The sequence below is a fragment of the Cololabis saira genome, chromosome 10 (assembly GCF_033807715.1).
Source record: "Cololabis saira isolate AMF1-May2022 chromosome 10, fColSai1.1, whole genome shotgun sequence".
In the NCBI taxonomy this organism is placed as follows: domain Eukaryota; kingdom Metazoa; phylum Chordata; class Actinopteri; order Beloniformes; family Belonidae; genus Cololabis; species Cololabis saira.
Window position 1 is genome coordinate 42302827 of NC_084596.1, and position 23341 is coordinate 42326167.

The following is a 23341-nucleotide window of genomic DNA, read 5'->3' on the forward strand; positions in this document are numbered from 1 at the left end:
ATCGCCATCATCATTCATCGCCATCATCATCGGCATCGTCTTCGCCACCATCATCGTCTTCGCCATCGTCTTCGCCATCGTCTTCGCCATCGTCATCGCCTTCGTCATCGTCATAATCATCGCCATCATCATCATCGCCATCATTATCCATCGCCATCTTCTTCGCCACCATCATCGCCATCATCTTCATATCGATAAGTATCGACATCATTAATAAAGGACGCTCCAACTCCACATCCATCATGCTGTTCATGCGCCGTCTAGTCTGGCACTCAGCCATACATCAATTTATCCTCCATGCAGCACATGTCCCCGGTCACTCCACCACCATCACCGACTCTCTTTCTCGTTTCTCATCCCCGAAGACCAATCTCCCCTGAATACTTCGAGACCCTGGCCAACTACTTGTCTTCCTGGAAAACACAGAGCACATCTTCGACAGATCCTTGCGTCCGAGTCAGGACAGTCGTCACCAGTTTCTGGTTTCACCATCGCTTCCGTCATATACTCTCCTTATCTGGCATCTCCCCAACGCACTACTCCGGTCACTCCTTAGGATCGGAGCCGCCACTTCAGCCTCCCGCCACGTATCCCAGAGCACCTCATACAGCTCATGGGCCGATGGTCCTCCCAACCATCATCGCTACATTCGCTCAGATCTTAGCGACCTCAGATCCGCTCAGTCTCATCTCCTTAAATAATCCACGGTTTTGGGGGGTCGTCGTTGCCCGGGCGCTGCGGCGGATTCCCTACCAGCTTCCCCACAACGCATCGACTGATCCATAGATCATCATCATCGCCATTGTCATCGCCATCGTCATCGTTATCATCTTCGTATCAATAAATCATTTAAACGTATCCTGTTGATGGCGTGGTCCTTGCTAGTGAATTGGAGCTTAACAAGCGAATTTCGGGAGCAGGACCACGCCTCAACCACGCCTCCTCCAGCACCACGCCTCTTCCGGCAAACCTTCAAATACCAGCCTAACCCTCATTTCCTCTTCGCTCTCGTTCTCTGCACCCCTCCCCCCCACCCCTTTTCTCCTCTCCTTCTTCCCTCTCTTTCTCTACCTCATAGATTCGTAGGGGGTTCGTCGTTGCCCGGGCGCTGCGGCGGATTCCCTACCAGCTTCCCCACAACGCATTGACTGATCCATAGATCATCATCATCGCCATTGTCATCGCCATCATCATCACCATCGTCATCGTCATCATCTTCGTATCAATAAATCATTTAAACGTATCCTGTTGATGGCGTGGTCCTTGCTGGTGAATATATATATATATATATATATATATATATATATATATATATATATATATATATATATCGTATTTTCTGGACTATAAGCCGCACCTGTATATAAGCCGCATCCGCTCTATTTAAAAAAAAAAAAGATATGCAAGCCGCAGATATTTATGTTAGATTAGATATTTACTATATGTACAGAAGGATTTTGAACTGTAAATGATGTACATGTTTGTACCTAAATAGATCCTTTCCTAACAGTGTCTTTTAACACGGCAGCAGCTTTGCTGATTAAAACGGGAGAAAATAACCGGTATTTATTTATCTATTTATCTGTTTGAAATCTGCTTCTACCTACTTCTATCTGTTAAAGAAGAAGTAGCGTATTCTTCTTTGCATTTATTTTGTCTTAGTTTTGATTCTAATTCCGGTTAGAGCGCCCCGAGCGGTGGAAGAAAAATCCACAGAATAGCTGCACCTTTGTATAAGCCGCATGGTTGAAAACCTATGAAAAAAGTAGCGGCTTATAGTCCAGAAAATACGGTATATATATATATATATATCATATATATATATATATAATAATTTGCTACTTGTTTTTGTATATATATATATATAATATATATATATATATATATATCTATCATATATATATATATGAGATATATATATATATATATATATATATATATATATATATATATATATATATATATATATATGTTATATATAATGTTATATATAATGTTATATATGTATATATGATATATATAACATTATATATAAAATATCTTTTTTGTATTCTTTTTTTTTTTAACAAGCATGTTTGAAATAAAAAAAAATCTTCAAATATCTGGAAGAAATGGGCCCCTGATTGCTGCGTCACCTTGTTGTCGTTGCCCCCGGAGGCGAGGTGCTGGTGGTCAGGTGACCATTTGAGGCCGCACACTTCCTGCCTGTGACCCTGCAGCCTCCGCTCAGCCGACGGCGGCGTCCTGATGTCCCGCTGCAGGATCACTCTGTCCCGACTCCCAGACGACAACTGCTCCCCGTTCCACGCCAGAGCACCTGTGGTGCAAAATATAGAGGGGGGGGGGGGTTCTCATGTTTCACTGCGGCCACCAAAAATCCACTTTGGCATTTGTTGTAAGAAGAGCATACAATAAGCGATTATAACCCTCGGTTCTGATTAGGGTTGCCAGCTCCCTCAAAAATAAATAAGGGACCTCATCAACCTGATTGTTTTCACCTTTCCTGGCGTGGTGAATTATTTTAGCCCCTTTTTTTGTGAGTGAAACGATTTTTTATCTATTTGACTCGAACCTGAATTGAATTAGATGCATATTTTTGAATGCCATGAACACATTGAAAACAAATTATTATCCAGCAATTCACTTTAATACAAAATAACAAAATGAACTGGATAAAATAAGTACCGTATTTTCTGGACTATAAGCCGCTACTTTTTTCTTAGGTTTTGAACCGTGCGGCTTATATAAAGGTGCGGCTATTCTGTGGATTTTTCTTCCACCGCTAGGGGGAGTGCTAACCGGAATTAGAATAAAAACTAAGACAAAATAAATGCAAAGAAGAATAAGCTACTTCTTCTTTAGCAGATAGAAGTAGAAGAAGATTTCAAACAGATAAATAGATAAATAAATAGCGGTTATTTTCTCTTGGTTCTGTCCAGTTTTAATCAGCAAAGTTGCTGCCGTGTTAAAAGACACAAGGATCTATTTAGGTACAAACATGTACATCATTTACAGTTCAAAATCCTTATGTACATGTAGTAAATATCTAATCTAACAACAGAAATATCTGCGGCTTCTTTTTCTTTTTTTTTTTTTAAATAGAGCGGATGCGGCTTGTATATCTTTTTTTAATTGTTTTTTAAGAAATAGAGCGGATGCGGCTTATATACAGGTGCGGCTTATAGTCCAGAAAATACGGTATCTTTCTTGAACAGAAACCTGTCCTGCTTAATTTAAAACTGTATAAATTCTTATAAAACAATAGAAAGAAAGCAGAACATCCATTCTGTAATAGTGCACATTTTTAGTGCAATAACAAAAGTTTTTTGTGCCTCAAAGGCCATGACTGTGGCTACAGTTGTAGTAAAACGGAAAAAAATAACTTATGAACTCAACAGCCCAATGCCATTTTCCAGTTTTTCCAGTTTTTTTCCAGTTTGAGAGAAAAAAAACTAGATATTTAGATGTTTGCTGCAGCAGCGTTGATGAGCAGATAGTGGCAGCACCAGCTGAGCCTCAGCTGCAGGGCTGGAAGGTGTGGGGGATTCATGATAAGGGCCGTCTCAGACACACGTTGAAGCATTTTTAAGTCATTTCCATTAGAGCCGACCAGGACCTACCGACCCGGGCCGAGTGGCCCTCCAGACTGGTCAGCTTCCTCCCTCCCGCTGCATCCCAGATCTGAACGTAGCCCTTGTGGGTCCCGACAGCGACCAGACTGCCCTGTCGGGACGAGAACGTTTACAGCGGTCATTGTGGTCGTGACTTCTTTAATCTCAGTCTGGCCCACTAATCTCTGACAGCCTCACCCTCTCATTCCAGCAGACTGATGTCACCGAGTCTCCATCCACTGAAAGATCACACAACCTTGTCACCTGTTATGACAGATGCAAGGTTATAAATAATCACTTCAAGCAGGCTACGGATCAGACACTTTCCTCCTCGTGTGAAAGACAACGTCTAGCAGCTGTGAATAATGGCACTTTTCCACTAGGACCTACTCAGGTCATCCCAACTTGGCCTGGTTTCTTTTCCATAATAATCCAGCTCCTGGATCAGAAGTAGGAGGTTGGAGTGAAGCTGCTGTGACGTATTTGATTGTGTATCTAAACGGAGAAGACAACAACACTAAAGATGTAGAACCTGGAGGAGATGATAGATGAGCTGCTGGTTCTGTGGCTTGTGTTTGATATCAAGTTAAAAAAAATGAAAGTGAGAGAAGCTTCAAGTGGCGACTAGGCCTGTGTTGAAAAAAATCGATTTCCCAATTCTAAATCAATTCTCATATTAATTCTTAAAAATTGATTCATATGTCTTTTTTTTTTGGGGGGGGGGGGGGGGGGGGGGGGGGTTTAATTTTCTTTTATTTATTTATGTATTTTTTTTTTCATCATTACATTACAACTTTTGGTATTTTTTGTTTATCCCCACAAGAGGAATGTTTGGTTGGACACCAGAATAACTGGTGCCATGTTTTTGCCTTTAAATATGTTTAAAAGGTATGAAAACATTAAAGTGTTCAGTTATAATTGCATAACTTGTCTATATTTCATTACTTTATATACTGTCTTGGGGTTACATTTGCAAAAAAATGCTAAAAACCATATTCTCAAAAATTAAAAATCAAAATAGACCGAAAATGGAACAAATAAAAATGGAATGTGGGAAAAAATAAAAACGATTTCATCCGTCTCTGTTTCCTCCCTGGATCTGTTTGATAATTCTGATCCACATGATGTTTCTGAAAGCAGTTCTATCAGCATTCTGGGAGCTGATTGGTCCTTACAGCATCATTAGCTGCAATACTTGCTGTTTAATCTCAATATAATACTAGTAGTAATATTTTGCAGAACTACAGTCATATAATTCATGCAACAGCTCAAAAAACAGTTTTAATGACACTAACCTAAATCAATATCGGGATCGAATCGAATCGAATCAAATCTTGATAATCGATTCTGAATCTTAAGAATCGGAATCGAATCGATTCTTGACATTTGAATGGATCCCCAGTCCTAGTGGCGACGCTTTTTAATTTTTTTTTGTTTCTCTGCGCTGCTGAAAAGTCAGCTGGAGCCGTGAGCAGCTATGAAGAGACAGAGTTCCTGGTAGATCTGGTCGTTCTTTATCTCCGTCTAGATCCCTTTTTAATTCTCTCCTCAGCACCAGGTTTATGAACATCTGCACCTCAGAGTTGGATCAGGAAACAGAATTTTGCTGCCATTGCCTGTCGAATAAAGCCTGAATTAAGGTTCAGCGTTAAACCAACGCAGAGCCTACGCCGTTGCCGTGACACCGTTGTGAATCCTTCGGACTTCTCCGTCACTCCATTTAGCCGCGGTGCAATACCCCCCCAGAGCACTAGTTGATACTTTTGTTTAGCTTTCGGTTTTTCCGGTCACAGTGAATCAAAGAGATAAGGAAAACTATTGTGCAAAAAACCAAAACAACCCAAAAAAAATAAAAAATAAATCACACACATAATGAAAAAAAGAGCGCTGAAAGTTCACGACTGCTTCACGAACCGGAACAGGAAATGCGTTGCTACCAAGCAAACCAATCCCAGACGCTTAGTTCCATTTTTGGGGAGGTGCAAGTCGGGCTACGGCGTAGGCTACGGAGAGACTCCCGCGTTGCCATGCATAGGTTTAACGCAGAACCATAATTCAGCCTTAAAATGAACAGGACGCCACCATCAGAGTCTCTTTCTCTGATTTCACATCCTGACACATCCTGAATCCTGAAGAAAGGTCAGCAGCGTCTGTACTGTCTTAGAAAACTGTCCAAATTTAATGTTGATTCATCCTTGATGTCCATGTTTTATCGCTCTTTCATTGAGTCTGTGTTAACTTTTTCTTTCATTTGTTGGTTTTCATCACTTAGGGTAAAGCAGAAAACTGTTCTTACCAAGGTGGTGAATGTCTGTAGCAAAATAGTTGGCTCTGCTCAGGTGACTCTACAGGACCTGTATAACAAACAGCTGTATAGGAAATAAAAACTATCCTATGGGACTGTTCCGTCCTCTACACCAAGAGTTTCAGTTTCTCTATCGGGTACATTGCTTAGACTTCCACTTGTCAAAACTAACAGATATAAACTTTCTTTTGTACCTTCTGCATCTCCCTTCTCAATTCCATGAGGAAAAGGTAGCTGTTGTGGGGCTTGGATTTTTAGATTTTTAGATTTAAAGTTGTCGTCCTTTTTTTTACTATGTGTATATGTCTACATATTGCTGCATGATTAATTGCTACATTGGGGACAAATAAAGTTATTGATTGATTGACTCAGACGTCTGACTCCAACCCCCCGACCAATCGGTGGTCTGTAGTGTGATGATGTCAGATACAGCCGACTCAGCAGCTTAGAACCTCGGCAGAATAGTTACAGAAAAGTATCTACTCTGCACATTAGACCCCTAGTGGGAAAGAACCAAACCGAGTGGAGGCGAGCCGAGTCGGGCTGAGTAGCTACTAGTGGAAAAGCTCCATAAACAGTCCCGGAGGGGTGATGTGTGGCCTGACCTGGCTGGTGCAGGCACTCCACAGGTACACGCAGGCCCCCAGGCCCACGCTCAGCAGGTTACCCGCCGACCAGTCCACCAGGTTGAGGTAGAAGTCATCCTGCAGCTCCGGAGCGTCCAGCACCTTGAAGGGGATCTTGGAGATCTTCCGTGCTGGTTTTCGAGGAGAGCGGAGCAGCTTGTGACTATGGAAACAATACAGAAAAAAAACCCACACACAGAGACACAGAGACAACGTAAAGGACCTGAACAGCTTGAGTGTCTGCTCAGCCGGTGGGACATTTGATGGTTTAATACCTCTTGTTGCTAAGTGGAGAAAGGGAGTATGGTGAGACTTCATTGTCGCTATCAGAAGGCACTCTCTTTGTGTGGACAGCATACTGGAGAATGGACACATGAAGCAGAAACATAGTTCAAACTGTGCTCAGGGAAAGTCAGACTGATCTCGATTGCTAGTGAAAAATATTTTACTAGCAATAGAGATCTTTTTTTAAAGATTTTATTCAGTGATTAAGATTCATCCCCAGCTTAAAGGCAAGGCATGTTTATGTGTACAGCTCAATTCAACATAAGGTAATTCAAAGTGCTTTACATCAACATTAAAAGCGGCAAGACACAATTAAACAGTAAATAACAAATAAAATTAAATAAAATTATGAGAAAAGAGGTAAAATAACAAAAAGCACAAGTTGTTAAAAAGTAAGGGCAGTAGATCAAGCAGGTACATCTCATTCTTACAACGGCAAGAATTACTATACGATCAAAACGTACAAAGACCAGGTCAAATACAGTATTACAAAAATAATCTGTAACAATTCGTACGGTGAATTAAACCAATTTGACAATTCTATGCCACATTACCTGTTTCCAGATCTTATTTCACACAAATGACGAGAATTACATTTCTATACGGTCAAAACGTACAAAGACCGGGTCAAATACAGTATTACAAAAGTATTTAAGATAAGATAAAGATAAGATAAGTTTTCATTCATTAGTTTAGAATCGTGACAGCTGTGGGTTAGGTTTTGCATACTGTCAAACAAAACTATTTAAATGAGAGATTTAAATGGTCAGAGGCAGTTTTTATATCACCATGTTGGTTCCAAAATATCATGTCAGTTTCACTGAAGTTCAAGGAGCTTCATCAGCTGGGTGCTGTGTGTGTGTGTGTGTGTGTGTGTGTGTGTGTGTGTGTGTGTGTGTGTGTGTGTGTGTGTGTGTGTGTGTGTGTGTGTGTGTGTGTGTGTGTGTGTGTGTGTGTGTGTGTGTGTGTGTGTGTGTGTGTTTCGTACCCTAAAAAGGCTGTGAGAGTCTGGAGCCAGGGCTGCATGCCGCCGGTCATCTGTGTGGGGGTCTGGCACCGCGTCTATTCCTGCCCCCAGCAACTCGTTCCTCAGCAGCGCAGCATAAGCAACGGCATCTGGGGGGAAGAGGATGTGAAAACACAGATGTGACGTAGGGCTGGGCGATATATCGAGATTTTAAAATATATCGATATATTTTCAAACGCGATATGGTACGAGACAATATCGTTTATATCGATTTAAAAAAAAATATATATATATATATATATATATATATTTTATTTTTTTTTATTTTGATATAGCTTATTTTGTGAGAAATTGACTTGAATGTTTTATTTGAGATTTGCACACGTTTTGTTATTTGCACAACTGTCAACCTCAGTGGAAAAGTCTGCCTGTTACTGTCTACACTGTATTAATTGCACAGTGTATTTTAATTTAATTGTTATGCAGGAAAGGGATATTTGTTTTATTTTATTCAAGAAGCATTTTTATTATATATATGCAGGCAGTTTATTTTTATTTCATTTGTTTTATACATGTTAATATTGTGCAGACCTCTGTTAATAAAGGAACCTGTGTGACATTTGGCACGAGGCTTTATATTAAAACTGACTGTTTTTTAAGGGTTTTCCTCAGAAAAAAATGAAGCTAACAGAGATGCTAACAGAGATGCTAACAGAGATGCTATGCTATAATGCTTTGGGGGAAACCCCAATTATAGCACAGAAAAAATATCGATATATATCGAGTATCGCCATTCAGCTAGAAAATATCGAGATATGACTTTTGGTCCATATCACCCAGCCTTAATGTGACGGCGACCTTTTCCCATGTGTGTACCATCAACTTCTCTTTAATGTTCTTATTAGGTCTGTTTCATAGCCAGTCCATGCTGGCGATACAACACACTCCACCTCTGGGATCACAGAGATAACTAGGATCTAAGACATAAACCCTGCTCAGGACTGGAATTAGAGAAGTGTGGGTGGGTGGGGGGGTTTGTTTGGACCTTTGCTTGAATCCGAACTGGCATCCTTCGCTTTGTGGTTGTGAGTGGGAGAGCGGCAGTTCTCCTGTTAAGGGAAGAAAAAACAAGACAGGATGAGCCTGCGGTGGCCGGAGCTTGGGCTGCTCGAGGTCTCGGGTATCTCTGGTCTGGACCAGCACACCGAGTCCGGGACCAACTACACTGCTCACATTGGCGTAGTGGAAGTTGATGCTCCAGTTGCTGCCGGCGCGGGTGGGAATGAAGCGATCCCCGGACTTGACGCTGACGGGACTGCAGAGCGGCCTCACGCCCTGGGGGGACAAACAAGCCGGTGGGTTAGGGTGGGTTGGTGATTGCGGCGCCCCTGAGGGGAACCAATAGAGGGAATGCACATGACGTCACAGATGCGACTTCACAGCGGGTTACGCCCACTGAGTGGCAGAAAGACTGAGTGTCAGAAAGACTGAGTGTCAGAAAGAGTTGTTGTGCGATCGACTGTACTCATAGATTTAGCAAGAAATCGGAGTTATCGTTTTACAGACTTCCGAAAAATAAGCTAAAGAGACAAATGGATCACTGCAATTCCCAGAAATAACTGGATTCCAGGCACCGAAACGTGGATTTGTGGTTTCCATTTTGTATCAGGTAATGTTGGATTTTTGGGTAGCTAACGTTAAACGGTCAAATCATAAAGTTCGGTGTCCTCATCACTTTAATTTCTACAACAAATCCTGCCTTGAAGTCGGACCAAGCGTCAAGACTTTTGTAAGCCTTCAAGCTTTGCTTCGTGTATTTCCCCGGCGTAGAAATTAAGTTCATATAAATATCAGGAAACTGGATTCGTGGCCAAATATTAATGTCCATGGACCACTGGTTCTTGGTAACTGTACCAAATATTAATGTCCATGGACCACTGGTTCTTGGTAACTGTACCAAATATTAATGTCCATGGACCACTGGTTCTTGGTAACTGTACCAAATATTAATGTCCATGGACCACTGGTTCTTGGTAACTGTACCAAATATTAATGTCCATGGACCACTGGTTCTTGGTAACTGTACCAAATATTAATGTCCATGGACCACTGGTTCTTGGTAACTGTACCAAATATTAATGTCCATGGACCACTGGTTCTTGGTAACTGTACGGCTCACTGTCAAGTCCAACTGACGCTAATTTAAGCCCATAATCGGCTGTTATCCCGTCTTTTCCACTAGTTGCAGACATTTTTGCCACTCGGTGAGAGTAAGGTGGTGTGGTCCTGTGGGAAAGTGACGTCAATGCAAACCCTCTATACGCTTCTCCCTCCTTCGCTCGTTAGCGCTCCAGAGATTGGTGAAGGTAGTGTTACATTCTCCATCGTACATCCAGTTTGAGATCCGTATGCACTAAAGTACTTTGTCGGTGCGTATGGAGTGGTATCTCTGAGTGAGTTTCAGAGCTTTTGTTTTGAGATGTTCTGTGTGGTGTATTAGAATCACTGGGTATCCCTTATGAGTGTAGTCGGATTATGGAGGATCCGGTGTCTTCGTATGTGGCTAGTGGGTGCATTTTGAGAGGGGAGTTGTGAGTTTAGATGAGGGGGGGGGTTGGAAGGTGGATGAGAGTTAAGGCTGAATTATGGTTCTGCGTTAAATTGACGCAGAGCCTACGCCGTAGGGTAGGCGGCTACGCAGGAGTCTCTCCGTAGCCTACGCCGTAGCCTGACCTGCACCTCCAAAAAAATGTAACTACGGGTCGAGGAGACGCAGACCCAACGCAGACCAAGAGGGCTGGGATTGGTTTGCTTGGTAGCAACGTATTTCCAGTTCCGGTTCGTGAAGCAGTCGTGAACTTTCAGTGCTCTTTTCTTCGGAAAAGCCGGAAGCTAAACCAAGTATCAACTAGCGCTCTGGGGGGTTTGCACCGTGGCTAAATGGAGTGACAGAGAAATCCGAAGGGTTCACGACGGCGTCACGGCAACGGCGTAGGCTCTGCGTTGGTTTAAAGCAATATTTTAAATCGTTTGATTCAGCCCCATCTCACACTGGACGACTAGATCGCCGAGTTCAAAAGTTCACAACACACGATTTATGGTCTCACACTGTACGTCCCGATGCTCTGATGCTCCGTCTGCTCACACTATATGTTCATAATCCTCACGTTAGACTTCTGTTACTGGAACTGCAACGTCAAAAAGAAGTGGAAGTGGAGGAACCCCGAAGTGGAAGACACCGAAGATGCTCAGCAAAAACAAACGTTCTGCATTAAGCCTGAATTATGGTTCTGCGTTAAATCGGCGGCGTAACCGTACGGTGCGTGTGCCGCGTACCCTACGCCGTAGGCTCTGCGTTGGTGTAACGCGGGACCATAAATCAGCCTTTAGCAATTTGTGGTGTGGTGATAAATGAAAACAGATTAGACAACGTTGTGATTGGACAAGGAATTGGCTGGGCAGACGTGGGAAATACGGCCTTTTTTTCCTGCTATTAAAACATGATGTGAATTTGCAACACTTTAAACTACAAATAATAGTTTTTTGATGTGAGATCAGAGATTGCGCATGCTCTCTGTGAAAGGATGAGGCCAATTGGGTCGTAGTTGTTTCAACTGTGTGATTCCTTCACGAGGAGCGACCAGGATTTCAAACTAGTTTGATTTTCTTGCGAGCACACGATTCGTGATCGGGAGCTCGTCGTGAGGTGTTAAGCCTGAGTTTCGGTTCTGCGTCAAAACAACACCTTGCCTACGGCGTGTGCTACGCGTCGACGCGTACCACACGCCGTCACTGACGCCGTCACTGACCTGCATCTCCCAAAAATTGTAACTACGCGTCGAGGCGACGCAGACCAACGCAGACCGAGAGGGCTGTGATTGGTTCGCTTGGAAGCAACACATTTCCGGTTTGAAGCAGTCGTGAACTTTCAGCGCTCTTTTCTTCGTGTATGTGTGATTTTTTTGTTTTGTTTTTTTGCACAATAGTTGTCCTTGTCTCTTTGATTCACTGTGACCGGAAAAGGTCGGATAAACCATTCAGAAAAAGATCCCGAATTAGCGGTCATCTTTTGAACCACGGAGAAATGGAGTGACGGAGAAGTCCGAACGGTTCACGACGGCATCCCAGTGACGGCGTAGGCACTGCGTCGATTTGACGCAGAACCATAACTCAGCCTTTACTCTCTTGTTGTTATTCCACGTTTACTGCACGAGGCACGACCAATGATTGGGTCGAAATCCGGCCTGATCCAAAAAATAGTCGCACGACTGGAAAATCGGTTCAAAACGAGTCGACAATCGCACAGTGTATGCCTGACTATAAACAGAACCTTAAATCAGGCTTGGGGTTAGGGTTAGGGTTACGTTTAGGATTAGGGTGGGGGTGGGGGTTAGGGGTTGGGTTAAGGTTCAATTCAATTCAATTTTATTTGTATAGCGTCTAATACAACAGATGTTGTCTCTAGACGCTTTCCAGAGATCCAGAACATGACCCCCGAGCAATTATTACATAAACAATGGCAGGTAATGAGAGAGGTGTGGGCGTTAGATTAGGAGGGAGGAGATGGTGAAGTTTAGATGGAGGAGGTGTGGTGGCCCCCTGAGTGTGTTTGGATCTCTGGTGGTTGTGATGTATAAGGTGGGTGCAGGTGAGGTATGGTGGCCCTAGGGTTATGGCTAGGTTTAAGGGTCAGGGTTAGGGTTAGGTTTAAGTGTCAGGGTTAGGGTTAGGGTTAGGGGGGGGGGGGGGGGGGGTTAGAGGTTATGGTTAGGATTAGGGTTATGGTTTAGGGGTTAGGGGGAGTGATTCCTGAGGGGATCAGGGAACATGCCGAGTGTCCGTCTCCACCTTGCCGGGCCGGGCCTCCGTGGGCAGGTTCTGGTGGTTGATCTGCCTCAGCAGCCGTCTCTCGTACTCCTGGTCCATGTCTGCAGGGCCGGCGGGCAGCAGGGCCCCTGCTGCCCCCCCCCCCCACCGAGCCCCTTATCCGCACAGGAGCCCCATCTCTGCAGACACACCAGCTCATGTCACACAGCAGCACAGAACACATGTCAGGTCCACATATACAGATATACCCCCCCCAGCCCGCTCTCAGCCCCCAGGCTCGTGTTTACATCTGCGGGCTTTAACCCGCAGGTTTGTCGCGGCGCGCTCGCGCGGCGGCCGGGGGCGCGCCGTTGTCATGGCAGCGCGCTGGCGGACACCAGCGCTCCTAAGGCTGATTTATGGTTCCGCGTTACACCGACGCAGAGCCTACGGCGTAGGGTACGCGGCGGTGTGCGTCGTCGCGTACCCTACGCCGTCGATTTAACGCAAGACCATAATTCAGGCTTAACCCCCGCCGCCGCGGCGGCTCTAACCGCGGCTCTTACCAGCGGCCCCCGTCACCAGCTCCACCGACATCTTCGGCTCGAAAAAGAGGACGACTGCAGCGGCGAGACGGTCGTCCCTCCCTTCCCCTCGCGGCGTCGCGGCCCCCCGGACGCCAGCACGGCTCCCCCGCTGGTGTTTATGTTCGCAGCAAAGATGGCGACCCGGTCAGCTGGAGCAGCAGTTGTTTGGCTGGATCTGCTGCTGCTGCTGCTGCTGAGGATCAGCACCATGGGAAACAGCGACGCCTGCCGGTGTACTGACAAAAAGTGGTTGCCTGCCAGAATCTGATTTCTTCTGATTTCTGGCCGCGGGAGCGCGCACAGCAGCCCGTTGAACGTTGATAGCGCTAAAACGTCATATTTTCAGATTATGAAGCTCAAGAATGAGATAAAGTCCTATTTAGGCAGAAACAACTTTTCATTAACTGTATTTCGCCTTCAATCAATTCTTGGCAGGTGAAAATGCCTATTTTGTGTTGTAATGGTCCTTTAAAAGAGTTAAAAGCAATCCTGTGAGCTCTAGTGTTTATATTATGAAGCTCAAGAATTAGATCAAATCATATTTAGGCAGAAACAACCTTTCATTAACTGTATTTGGCCTTCAATCATTTTTTGGCAGGTAAAAAAGACCCATTTTCAGGGGAGAAATCAGATTCTGGCAGGCAATCACTTTTTGGCACGACACCGGTGTTCTGCCAATTTCTGCTGCTTTGCCAAAAAAATGCTCCCTAATAGTTTTCTACCTTTGTAGAGCTACAATTTTACTGTGTTTTACTCCCTAAACCACTTCCTTTACCCCCCAAGTGGTCCTTGTCGCTTGCCAGTCCGTCATTGTAAATAAGAATGTGCTATTAATGACCTGCCTGGTTAAATAAAGGCGAATGACTGAATGAATATCAAATAAAGCCATAGAATTGTTGTTTTTTTCTCTTTATCGTATAATGTTCACAAAGTGTAATGCAATTCATGTCATGGGTGGTGTATTTTTTAAGGATCAGATACTCAACATCCCATATTATCCATTTAGCGTGGCAATCAAACTTTGACAATCGACTGTGCGCATGCGCAGAACGACAAAGTAGCATTTCTCGGCAGGTAGCAGAAATTGGCAGAACACCGGCGGCGCGGGAAACAGCGACGCCTGCCGGCGGCGCGCGGTTACTGCAAGAGAGAAAGCACCTAGAGCGTTTATTTATTTATTTATTTTTTTTTTACATTTGCAAAAAGTACAATCAGTACTCGAGTTGTAAAAAAAAAAATCAGGGGGGATGGTGGGTTTTATCATATGGGGACAGATAATTTGTGCTGATTACAAATAATACAATATATTACAAATAATAGCAGTGACCAAAACACCTGCAGAAATACTGCAGGAATGACATAGCAGCAGTTAAATGCAGCCTTCTGTAAGCTTTAAATATCCACTGGGCTTACATCAAATACATCAAAACACAACAATAAAAAACACTTTTCTGAACTTATCAATATGACTCTGTCCTTCACAGGATAAGTAAAATGGATAACTGCAAAAACTCACAATCTTAACAAGAATATTTGTCTTATTTCTAGTTAAAATGTCTAATTTTATTAAAATAAATCTCATTACACTTAAAACAAGACTCATCACTGGAAAAAACAACAATTTTCACCTGTTTCAAGTAGATTTTCACTTAAAATAAGTAGAAAAATCTGCCAGTGGAACAAGATTCTTTTGCTTGTAATAAGAAGATAAATCTTGTCCCACTGGCAGATTTTCCTACTTATTTCAAGTGAAAATTTACTTGAAACAGGTGAAAATTGTCAAATAAGTTATTTTTCTGGTGTTATTTTTCTGGTGATGACTCTAAATGTTGAAATAGCAGTAAAACCACATTCATTGATGAAATGACATAAGGGATGGAAAGGGGGGATGGCAGTTTTACAGGGGGGATGATTTGGACCGTTTTTATTTCACGGGGGGATGCCATCGCCCCTCATCCACCCTCAACTCCAGTACTGAGTACAATGATTACATATCTTCATATATCTTCATATTATGCAATGTCAAGTTGAACTATTACATATAAAGAGTATAAATCAAATACAATACAAAACAAAAAGCACAACACATTATAACCAGCCAGGGGGGATGAAATTATAACAAAAAGCCAAAACATTTACATACATTTATGGTTTTGATTGCTTTTGAATTTGTAGAAAACTTAATAGAGTCCAGATACTGATTGAATTCACAAGGAAAAGTAAAAAAAGAGGGGTTTTTGTGTAAGAATTTGGATTTGTGGATGTGGAATTTTGCAAGGATAATCAACAAATTAATAATAAATGTTTCTTTTGGCTTTGTTCTAATCGTAACATGGTCAAAAACACCAAACAACACATCCATCCAAGATAATTTGAAATCAGTTTCAATTCTTTCAGACACAAAATTACACATATCACTCCAAAAGGTTTGAACAATGGGGCACAGCCAGAATAAGTGAGTCATTGTTTCAGAATTTACAGAACAAAAAGTACATTTTGAATCGATATTTCTTTTGAGTCTTTTTACAATGTGATCATTTGTAGGAGTTTGTTTTTTTTAGTTCAGTTCAGTTTATTTCGGTCATGACATCACAAAAAAATAAAAAAAAATAATAATAAGACAAACGTCAAAATAGCTTTTACAAATTAAAATAAAATAAAATAAAAAATGACTACAAGGAAACAAATACATACTGCACATACTGAACTGCACTCTGGTGGACATGAAGATTGAATTTGGCGTTAATGTGAAGACGCAAGAGATTGTCCTCGCTGATGTGAGGACACTCAAAGAAAACACTAAAAAAAAAAAAAGTTTCCAATATACAAATAACATCCAGCCAAAAAAAAGGTGTATGCTGAAGCAAAGCTTATTCATCGCCTTCCCTCAAAAGGATTATTTAAAGTAATGAAATAAAAGCAAGAAGTAAGAGATAAGTATGACTGCAAGCTGTAAAACAAATTGCCTCCATGGGGATAACAAAGATTCCTTGAACCTTGAGAAATAAGAAAGAAAAAATGTGCAGTCTACATGTGTCCTTCATCCTTGAATAATCAAATCAAATCACCAATTAAATGAATACCCAGATCAACATAGCAGCATCACACATGCTCATTACTTTGATATAGAGAAATCATCCTTGTTTTAAATGTTTTTTTAAATAAGGTTAAGGTTCTACATAATTTCAAATCCCTCTCCAACTTATTCCAAACATCCATCAGTTTGGTGTTAGTTCTGATTGATTTCCTGTATCTCTCTCCCCTCTGAGGTTGTAATGGCTTTGTCTTAAATTAAATATGTTTTGGATACAGTCTGGCAGCATGTTCTTGTTGATTTTCAACATAAGCTGTGCAGTTTTGAAGTCCACCACTTCATTGAATTTGAGCTCATTTGTATGTATAATAATTGGTTGGTTGGTTGGGTGCTTGTAATCAACTTTGTTTCTGAGTCGCATTGCTTCCCTATTTGGCCACAGGGCGGCGCTGCTGCTGCACCGTAAAATAATGACTGCAGGTGTTTGGTAGCTGCGGGGATTTTCTTTTTTTTAAAGTATTTTCCTGACATTTCAAGGAAAGATTTTCTGAGAAAAGCATAAGCATTCCCTAATTACATGAAGTCTTTGAATGTTATGACTCCAAATAACAAACCTTTCTCATCCTCAAGATCAGTTTTTATCAGCATTGGCTTTTAAATAGAAACAAATCAAGGCAAGGCAAGTTATGGCTGTTTATTTGTATAGTACAATTCAACACAAGGTAATTCAAAGTGCTTTACATCAACATTCAAAGCGGCAAGACACAATTAAACAGTAAATAACAAATAAAATGAAATAAAATGATAAGAAAAGAGGTAAAATAATAAAAAGCACAAGTTGTTAAAAAGTAATGGCAAGAATTACGTTTCTATACGGTCAAAATGTACAAAGAGCGGGTCAAATACAGTATTACAAAAGTAATCTGTAACAATTCATATGGTGAATAAACCAATTTAACAATTCTATGCCACAATGCCTGTTTCCAGGTCTTATTTCACACAACTGACGAGAATTACGTTTCTATACGGTCAAAACATACAAAGACCAGGTCAAATACAGTATTATAAAGTAATCTGTGTCGATTTGTGCGGTGAATCAAACCAATTTAACAATTCTACGTCACAATTCCTGCATTCAGGGCTTATCCATAACTTTGCGCGGTTTTCAAAAATCACAAGTGTTTAATTTAAAAGTACGCTTAAATAACAAATAAAATCAAATCAGATATGTAGAAATACAGTTCTTTAGACCAACAAGAGCTTTTAAGACTAATTTCCCATTCATTTGCATCCCATCTACCAGTCATCCCAAGATGATAAGCAAATTGCTCATAGCCCCCTGTGCAAGCATGAAGTAAATAAAGACTGGCCTCCTGTTACAATAAATGTTACATTCCTATGCTGATAACACTGTGGGACACGTTCTGCAAAAAGTAAAACAGGAAAAAAAAAACAGAGATAAAAGCTGCCCTGCCCTTGCAGGGTTTTTTGTTAAGACATGGTAGAGTAAAGAGCGGCTGTGACGCCTTTGGTAGCAGTCGCAGCCGCACGTAGGCTCATCTCTCAGCCTTACTGGGAAACACTGTGCCTGCATCTACCTGTCAGCACACCTGGCCACACACACCGTCTACAGATTGTCTCTGATTTGTGTCTGTCTTTAGGATTCACGCTGTAAATATTGCTCTCCATGTTTCCGTTTTATGGGTTAACACTTTGTGATTTTCCTGCCAAACATATGGATCTCGTATGGAGATTTCCCCTCATGTGTTTTATTGTGGTATTCATTTTGATTTCCAAATATGTGTTCATGTTTTCCTGTTATCTAACTATTTACCTCACTAATTTAACATAAGTTTTTCTTCCCCCCAATTTATGAAACTGTTATCCACTGGTATGAGTTTGAGCTGTTTAACTGGTGATCCATTACATTAACTTTATATGTAGTCGGCAAACGAGCTCCGACCTGAGCCGCCATCTCACAAACCCTCTTTTCCTTTTCTGATTGATGAGTATTGTACGCTATATATTAACAGTTGCAAGAAAATGCAAATTTGGCATAAAATTGCATCTTAGTTACATTAATAGACAAACATCATATGCTGCTATGCTAAAGCTCATACACATACCGTATTTTCTGGACTATAAGGCGCGCCTGCATATAAACCGCATCCGCTCTATTTTTAAAAAAATAATAAAAAAAAGATATACAAGCCGCCCCTGCATACATGATACAAGCCGCATCCGCTCTATTTAAAAAAAAAGATATTTCAGGCGCAGATATTTATGTTGTTAGATTAGATATTTACTACATGTACAGAAGGATTTTGAACTGTAAATGATGTACATGTTTGTACCTAAATAGATCTTTCCTAACAGTGTCTTTTAACACGGCAGCCACTTTGCTGATTAAAACGGGACAGAACCAAGTGAAAATAACCGGTATTTATTTATCTGTTTATCTGTTTGAAATCTGCTTCTACTTCTATCTGCTAAAGAAGAAGTAGTGTATTCTTCTTTGCATTTATTTTGTCTTAGTTTTGATTCTAATTCCGGTTAGAGCCCCCCGAGCAGTGGAAGAAAAATCCACAGAATAGCTGCACCTTTGTATAAGCTGCATGGTTCAAAACCTATGAAAAAAGTAGCGCCTTATAGTCCAGAAAATATGGTATATTATAATTCTGTGTCTCTTTACCTAGGGCACCCAAACAGTAGGTGAATGATAAAACTAATAACTTGAATGAACTAAATTACTTAAAAGAACGCTAATTGGAGTCAGTAGTTTGTCAACCTGGAATGTGATGAATGAAATTAGTTCGGAGATGTGACTTAGAGCTACTTTGATTCATTAAAAGATAAGTTTGCTGTTGCTGTTGCCGACGTAAACAATGGCTCACAAACAGGAAAACCCTGAAGATGCAATCAGCAGAGGTGTCTTCAGTATTCACATTCATTACTCAGGTAGAAGTATAGATACTAGAGTTTAAAAATACTCCTGTAGAAGTTGAAGTATCAACTCAAGTTTTTTACTCAACTAAAAGTATAAAAGTACTGGTTTCAAAACTACTTAAAGTATAAAAGTAAAAGTAATGTAAGGGGGAAAAAAGCCATTAAGGACAAAAGCCATTGAAAATGAATGTATCTTAGTATAATGTAAATATATTAAAGAACCATATATGTGTACTATTGAGCATTAACATGTGTTTCAGAGAGCAGGAGATATGATGACTAGTTCCCTATAAGTATTGTAATGCTGCAAAAAGTCAAACTTCAGAGGCATGTTATCATTTATCCTAACCTTTATTGAATGTACATCCAAGTTTAGTTGCAGGAATCTGAGGGAACGGATGTAAGAACAAAACTGGACAAGAACATCTCAATTCAATTCAATTTTATTTATATAGCGTCTAATACAACAGAGTTGTCTCTAGACGCTTTCCAGAGACCCATACCCAGAACATGACCCCCGAGCAGTTATTACATAAACAATGGCAGGTAAAAACTCCCCTAGTGGGAGAAAAACCTTAAGCCAAACAGTGGCAAGAAAAACTCCCCTTTAGGAGGGAAGAAACCTTGAGCAGGACCAGGCTCATAAGGGGGGGACCCTCCTGCCGAGGGCCAGACTGGTGGGTCAGGGACGGCAACAGCACAGCAGGCAGGTGGAAGCAGCAACGGGATGACCAGGGGTGGGGACCGCAGGCCAGCACGCAGCTCCTGAAGCTCCGGCCCAATCAGCAAGTCCCAGGTTGGGGTGCAGGGTCAGGGAAAGACTTGTGCTCCGTAATGCAAGCTACAAGCCACCCACGACCACCTGCAGAGAGAGAAAAGGGAGGAGAAGGGGGGCCAGCAACGGGATGACCAGGGGTGGGGACCGCAGGCCAGCACGCAGCTCCCGAAGCTCCGGCCCAATCAGCAAGTCCCAGGTTGGGGTGCAGGGTCAGGGAAAGACTTGTGCTCCGTAATGCAAGCTACAAGCCACCCACGACCACCTGCAGGTTCCGGTGTCCGGCAGAGGATGCTGCAACATGGACAAAAGAGAGAAAAGGGAGGAGAAGGGGGGGCCAGCACAAGAAACCACAGGAGCGACTCTGACACACTAAAGTTTACACTACCTAGAGATTTACCAACACCAGCTAGAGGTTTACTAAACACTAACTATAGGCTTTACTAAACAGAAATGTTTTAAGTTTAGTTTTAAAGGTGGAGGTGGTGTCAGCCCCCTTAACCCAGATTGGAAGTTGGTTCCATAGTAGTGGTGCCTGATAGCAGAACGCCCGCCCTCCAAATCTACATTTAGATACTCTAGGAACTACGAGTAAACCTGCACTCTGAGAACGGAGAGCTCTGACAGGAACATAAGGCACTATCAGGTCTTGCAAATAATGCGGAGCTAAGCCGTTTTGGGCTTTATACGCAAGTAATAAAATTTTAAATTGGATTCTGAATTTTACGGGTAACCAATGGAGCGACGCTAACACTGGAGAGACGTGGTCTCTCCTGCTGATTCCTGTCAGTACTCGTGCTGCTGCATTCTGGATCAGCTGGAGCCTAATCAGCAAATTACTTGGACATCCTGCTAACAACACATTACAGTAATCTAGTCTAGAAGATACAAACGCATGAACTAGTTTTTCTGCATCACTCTGTGAGAGGATTTTCCTAATCTTTGCAATATTACGGAGATGGAAAAAGGCTATTTTACAAACCTGATTGACATATGGTTTAAACGACAAATCCTGATCGAAAATAACACCAAGGTTTCTCACAGTTGCACTGGAAGCCATCACAACACCATCTAATCCCTTCCTAAGATGCTCTGGACCAAGAATGATAACCTCTGTTTTATCTGAATTTAGAAGCAGGAAATTTCTGGACATCCAGTCCTTGATGTCCCTAAGACATGCCTGAAGTTTAACTAACGGTTCTGTCTCATCCGGCTTCATAGACAAATAGAGCTGCGTATCATCAGCATAACAATGAAAGTGTATGCCGTGATTCTGGATTATACTTCCCAACGGCTGCATGTATAAACTGAACAAGATTGGCCCTAGCACTGAACCCTGCGGAACACCATAACAGACCCTTGACTGTTCTGAAGAAACCTCATGTACATGAACAAACTGGAACCTGTCAGATAGGTATGATTTAAACCAACATAGAGCTGTCCCTTTAATCCCAACAACATGCTCTAACCTGTGCAGTAAAATGCCATGATCTATAGTGTCAAAAGCAGCACTGAGGTCCAGTAGAACCAGTATGGACACTAATCCCTTATCTGAGGCCATAAGGAGGTCATTCGTGACTCGAACCAGTGCTGTCTCTGTGCTATGATGCATTCTGAACCCTGACTGAAAGACTTCAAACAGATCATTTCTATACAAATAGTCACATAACTGGCTTGAAACTGCCTTTTCCAGAATTTTAGACACAAATGGAAGGTTGGAAATTGGTCTATAATTAGCTAAGGTGTCTGGGTCAAGAGAAGGTTTTTTAAGTAAAGGTTTAATTACTGTGACTTTGAAAACCTGTGGTACATATCCTAAACTTAGGGATAGGTTAATTTTGTCCAGTATTGTCGTACCAATAAGAGAAAAAATATGTTTGAATAGTCGAGTCGGGATGGGGTCTAACAAACATGTGGTTGACTTAGCTCTATTGACGAGTGAGGTCAGCTCAGGGAGGTCTATAGGATCAGAACAGAGATAAGTCAGAGCGTAGGGAAGTCGCTAAAGCTAAAGAAACACCTACAACCGGCTGGTTGATTTCTTCTCTAATTCTCGCGATTTTACTGTTAAAGCAGCACAACGTAACTTTCAGCTTTTCTGAGTTTGGCGGCATCTTTTGGACAAAAGCGGTATTGTTTTACCAGAAAGAACACTACGTTTCCCATGAGCACCAGCGCGTACTGCCGGAAAACTCCTGTCCCGTCACGTGCATTTGTTTTGATGACAGGAGACGGGACACTTTTCTGTTTCACCAAGTGAACAGACAGAACGCAAAAAAAAGATGTTAAACTGCTGGAAAGGAACTGGAATTTACCGGGATACCTTAAACAAGGAAGCCAGGGAGCGGTATATGGAGAAAATAATGACTATTAATTATTATTAATTATAATAATAATTAATCCCTACTGAAGAGCCATGTGTTTCAATAAATTTGTATAATAGTATAACATACAGTACATGTTTTGTATCCCTCTTACTTCTCTTTTCTTTTTTTTTGACTGCTATATTATGGTGAAGAGACTCCGAGGCGTAATGAGCAATATTTTTGTTTTCCTCGTGAGATTATTTTTTTCCTCTGCAGCTACAAATAAGAGTTAATATTTTTTCCTCAACAAACTAGTTTTATCTGAAGATTGGGGTTAATTGCACCGCAGAGAGCTGGCGAGCAACTGCGTTTAGCTGGAGAAGAATCGGGAATAAAACCCGTGTTTTGATCCGACCCGTCTGTGTGAGTGTTTGTGGTTTAAGGCTGTTTGTGGTTCTGCGTTAAATCGACGCAGAGCCTACGGCGTAGGGTACGCGGCGACACGCACCGTACGTTGCGTGTCGCCACGTACCCTACGCCGTCGGTCTGCGTCGATTTAACGCAGGACCATAAATCTTGCTTTACTGTGTGTTTGGTCGTTACAGCCGCGATCCAAAGCGAGCCGACGACTCTTTCACTCTTTTACTTTGTTATATCAGATACTTGGCCTGCGTGGTTCTGCCTCCGAGCAGGAAACCGTTGAAAAGTTAAACCATTAGGATCTTTTCCCCACGTCTGTTATATGTGGAGCTGCTGCAGCCGCAACGCAGCAACGGGTTACCAGCTTCTGCGGAGCTGCGCTCCAAGCCCAGCCCCGCCCATTTTCGTCTCGACTGCGAATCGGGAAGGAGGGGGAAGTGACGTATGCCGTAAAGCAGTCAAAGTCGTAACGATTTGTAGTTTTTTAGTGTGGCAGGGTTCCTACCATGCTCCTCAAAGTTACATAGTGCCAGTGAAGGTGATACAGACCCCCTCAGACCATGACAGAGGTTTCATTAAACCTGTTGGAAGTTGATGTACCATCACAATGACTCTGGAAATATGATATTAAGGTGGAAAAGTTACGTAGTGTCGCTTTAAAGAAGCCCATAAA

At 42.0% G+C, this 23341-nt stretch overlaps 1 pseudogene; it reads right to left on the reverse strand.

Annotated features, from left to right (window-relative positions):
• The window catches only part of LOC133453089 (fizzy-related protein homolog), a 28291-nt pseudogene extending 14938 nt beyond the window's left edge, over positions 1-13353 (reverse strand).
• Positions 13354-23341: the final 9988 nt, after the last annotated feature.